This window comes from Setaria italica, unplaced genomic scaffold (genome assembly GCF_000263155.2).
Source record: "Setaria italica strain Yugu1 unplaced genomic scaffold, Setaria_italica_v2.0 scaffold_65, whole genome shotgun sequence".
Lineage (NCBI taxonomy): Eukaryota > Viridiplantae > Streptophyta > Magnoliopsida > Poales > Poaceae > Setaria > Setaria italica.
Window position 1 is genome coordinate 2,938 of NW_014576778.1, and position 5,001 is coordinate 7,938.

General features: G+C 51.3%; 1 pseudogene; it reads left to right on the forward strand.

The window, feature by feature from the left end:
• The first annotated feature begins 801 nt into the window (after window positions 1-801).
• On the forward strand, window positions 802-2,339 carry LOC105913656 (annotated as a pseudogene).
• Window positions 2,340-5,001: the final 2,662 nt, after the last annotated feature.

Sequence of the window (5,001 nt, forward strand, 5' to 3'; positions counted from 1 at the left end):
TGATCTGGACCCCTCAGTTTGCTCCACCATCTTATGTGTCTCTGTGCACTAGTGTAACAGTATCAAATTTATTTCTGTTTTAATTTTGTTTGCAAAGTTTCCGCAACATTTCAGGATGGATACATAACTTCCTATGCTCATTTATAAGTGATAACTTCCTACAAGCAGAATTTCTGGAACATTTCTGAAACCAGCAACGCATCATGCCGCTGATGCTGCAAAATAATGCAATCCGCACTGCACAATTGCAGCACGGTTCTGATTTCCGAAGCTATATGCGGACATGGGCCGGCTTGCATTGCTACACAACAGAAACAGCTAGCCCATGGCCTCTACGGCAACCGACGTTTGCCTTCAGCGAAGAGGGGCCCACAACCAGACGTGTCCCTCTTTCTCATAATACCTATGGGAACCAAGTGTCGATAATCTTTTCTACTAATGAAAAAAATATATGATACCCACCTACACCTACCACCAACTATTTCTTTCTCATCAGGGCTAGTTTGGGCAGTAGAGCCAAATTAGCCCCGGGAAGAAAACCCCGACCGAGAATTTCCCTGCACAACAGAATCACCTTCCTCCCGCCGGGAAAATACCCCCGCATGGAGAATGCCCTTCCGCTGTTTGGAAGCTGGCGCTTGCTTCCCACATGGTGATTTTCTGTTGGCTGATGCCTGGTGGTTGCTTCGCATGGAGAATTTTTAAACGCTGGGAGGCAATAGAGAAACTGTAGGGCCTGTTTGTACTGGTCCATACAAGCAACATGTTATCAGGAGATAAACATAGCAAAAATATAATCTCATGGCCTTCAGGATAGCAGGATATAAGTATCAGGTAAGCTTAATGAATATAGTGTCAGGATTTCATCCATATAAGATTCCTTATAAGATTACTGGAAACCTTGGCTTTAGTTTCGGTTGATAGAGGCCAAATCTCTCTAAAAACCATCCGAGATATAATTTTCGAGACGAAAGGGAAGGTCTTTAGTCCCGGGTCTCAGGTCATCCACCCAGGACTAAAGACCCCCTTTAGTCCTGGTTGGTAAAAACTTTTGAAAAAATAATAAAAAAAGCCCCACGTCCGCGCTCCGCCTCCTCCACCGGCCTCCGCGCTCCGCCGCTGGCCGGCCTCCGCCTCCGCCCGCGCTCCGCCTCGATCCGCCCGTGCTCCGCCTCCGCTGCCGGCCTCCTCGCTCCACCTCAATCCGCCCGCACTCCGCCTCCGTCGCTAGCTTCCGGCCTCCGCACTCTACCTCTGCCGCCGGCCGCCGCTCGCCCATGCCGGCCTCCACCTCCGCCGCCGGCCCGTCCACCCACGCGCCGCCGCCCGCCCTCGCCCCGCTGCCGCTCCTCACTACCAGTGAGGGGCGAGCAGAGGGGGAAGGGGAGGGGCGGCTCGCCTGGAAGCGCCTGGGAGAGGAGGAGAGAGAGGAAGAGGATAAGGAGAGGAGGAGAGAGAGGAAGAGGATAAGGAGAGGAGGAGGAGAGAAAAAGAAGAGGATAAGGAGAGGAGTGCCTGGAAGAATGGGAGAGAGGAGGAGAGAAAGATAAAGAAGAGGGAGGAGGCCGTGGCGGGTGGGAAGGGACTTTTTATCCCGGTTGCGAATTCCAACCGGGACTAAGGGGAGGCCTTTAGTCCCGGTTGGTGTTTCCAATCGGGACAAAAGCTCCCTCCATACCACAATCGGGACTAAAGGGGCTCTTTAGTCCTAGTTGGTGAGCCCCCCGCCAGTGGCCGAGTTTTAGTCCTAGTTGGTGAACCTTTAGTTACGGGCTAAATTTAAACTGGGACAAATAGGGTGGATGGAAGGTGAGTTCAGCTAAATTTAAACCGGGACAAATGGGGTGGATGGAAGGTGAGTTCTTGAGTAGCTTAATGCATGTATTATCAAGATACATACTCAAAATGAGTGGACGATTAAAATGATTCACACCACGCAAGTTCTGAAAGGATCAACTTCAACCTCCCCACGTCATCGCCGAGGTGCCGGCCTAAACCGGCGTGCAGCACGTCGGCAGCGACATGTTCCAGAAGGTGCCCTCCGGCGACGCCATCCTCATGAAGTGGATCCTCAACTGCTGGGGCGATGAGCACTGCGCCACGCTGCTCAGGGACTGCTACGACGCGCTGCCGGCGGGCGGCAAGGTCATCGACGTCGAGTGCGTCCTGCCGGTGCGCAGGGGCTCATCAGCATCGACGTGTGCCTGCTTGCGTATAGCCCCGACGGGAAGGAGAGGTACGAGGGGGAGTTTGTGAAGCTCACCAAGGGCGCCGGGTTTACCAGCGTCAAGTTCACCTATATCTACGCCAACTTCTGGGCCATCGAGTACACCAAGTAGCAGCAGCCGTTGTCGTTGCTGCTGACCGCTGCCTCGAGCTGCATGCGCTAAAATATATATTATGCCACTACGGCAAGGTGCGTGTGTGTTGAATTATTTGTTGTAACTGCCATGTCTATCTCGGAATATGAATAAACTTTATTTGTGCCCCTTTATGACACTTTAGGCGTGTATAGAGGAACATTGCTGCTCGTGCTGTATCGTAATCTGGATCATCAGATGCATCACTTGTGATTTTACAAAAGGAGCTATACCTTGCTTGGACGTATACAATGGTCTTTTTCTCCCGTACTCCCTCCGTCCCAAAGAGTATCCGTTTAGAAATTTTCCGACAAGATAGTGAAGAAAGTGCCTCCAATAATTCTATGTACTCTGCTTTGGCAGCCGAGCTGCCGGATGAATTACCGACTGTAATTAAATGAGCATGCACATGATGCAGCAAATGTCAGGCCTGTTTGCCTTCCCCTTATTTGGCGCCAAGTAGCCGAAGTGCTACTCAAAAATTGTCTTTACATGGCACATTGAGCTGGCGCCAAAATTTCTTTTACAATGAAGGCAGCCAAAACACATTTAGCTGGCGCCAAAACCACAGAATAAATTTTCAGTACATGCCGCCAAGATTACAGAGGCAACTTGACAGGCTATTTAGCATGGACGGAGCCAAAAAAATATAGAGACAACTTAGTCTACCGGAGCTGACTAGCCTGTCACTTAATCCTGTCCTCTCATGATCTTCACCAAACACTAGCAAATAATACATGGCCGTATTAGATCTCGACCAAGAACCAGACGAAGGAGATGGAGAAGAGTTACCTGATCTCAATGAAGCGTCTTTGCTAGAAGATGAACACTCCGATGATGCAGAGGGAGAAGACCAAAACAATCCTATCAACCAGGGAGATGAACAAGCAAGGGGTATCAACAAGGGAGATGAACAAACAACAGGTACACATACCAGGGAGACTGTGGCAATGGCACCCTCCACGCCGATATCCCCAGACTGCGTCTCAACCCAACCAGTCATCAGCTCGTCGGTCTCCCCTCCACCACTCTCACCCTTGGCCCCAACAACCAGCACCTCTACCTCACCGTTCATCAACACGCCCCTGCTCCCATCTTCCTCCACGACCTCAACTTCCTGCGCCAGCGAATCAGGGACAAAACCAAGTAGATCACATCATCGACAAAACTGCTCTTCTGAATCAGGGATGAAATCAAACTCATCGGCGCCCCCTTCCTGTGCGTCTTGAGCAAAATCGATCCCTTCCTCTGCTAGGCAAATTTTTTTGAGCGGATCGGTAGGGGAGCCCCCTACCAATTTTGTCATTAATATATAAAGGCGAAATATGAGGGGGAGATACAGAGCTTCAAAGCTCAAAAAGGAAAGAACGACATCAAAAAGAGAGACTACTCATAAAATTATCTAACATGAGCTTCACCCTCGGTTTGTCTCTAAGCAAAACCGGAGCCATTTCACCAACAAAGCAGGTCTTACATCTTGCTAGAGAAAGACTTCCATGATCAAAAATAATATCATTACAGTGGCACCAGATACACCAACTAGCAACCAACACAACCTCTCTGAAGATGGATCCCTCAAAGTCAGACCGAGCTCGGATGATCATGTCAAGTGGAGGAAAGGACAAGTCCCAAGTAATCCCAAGAGACACCCAGCAGCTTTGGCTAAAGGCAATTGTTGTGCGTGGATCCCACCAAGTCCCGCAACAACGCTCCTGGCTGTCAATCAGACCGCCGTTCCGCATCCGGCACCCACGAGACTCTAATCAGAGAGGAGTCCCATGGGAAGGAAAGGTCCCAATGGTCGATCAGCCACTACGCATCCCACCTCCACCGAGTCTGCAACTCCAACCTCTCCCACGCCCGATCCAGAGTCGGTGGCCACGGATCGCTGGATCCACCCCCTTCGCCAGAAGATGCAGCTACCATGGCGAGCATGGAGCGATGGGGAAGCAGCACGGGTGCGGGTGTCGTTTTTTTTTCCGGCATTGAGCGATAGGTCAAGTGGATAAGGAAGGGATGGGGAGGGGCGACCGAATAAAGCGGCGATGGAATGGCCGAATGGGCAAGCGAGACTGGCTCGGGCGTCGATGGTGGGAGTAAATGATCGATTCGTTAACTGGACCAGAAGGTGTTATGCGGGCTTTTGTTGGATGGTTTGAAAGCTACATAAACACTCTTTGTGGGACAAGTTTTGGAGGCTAACCAAACAGTCATTTTAGGATGCAGGGAGTACCAACCAAAGATTATATAAGTAGTATTCGTGTATGAGGAAAAGTGGGTTCCTGGAAGAAAACAAGACCCCCGATCCAAAAGTGCATGCTAATTTCAGAGCGCAGATTTGTAGCACCATTGCAAGGGTTTAGAGAAACCTTCGGGCTGGGAGAAAGGAGCGGCGTGGATGTACTTGGCACATTGCTATCGATGCTGAAGCATAATGTTTTAGCGGCGCCTAGGCCGCGGGTGTGTGTGTGTGTGGGGGGGGGGGGGGGGGGGGGGGGGGGGGGGGCCCACAAGGGTTTACCCGGGGGGGGGGGGAGCCCCCCCCTGTGACGGCCCAGGGGGGGGGGAATCAAAAAATAAGAGCGTTCGGGGGGGATCCCGGGGCGCGCGGTGAAAACATTAGCAAACAAGAAACCACACC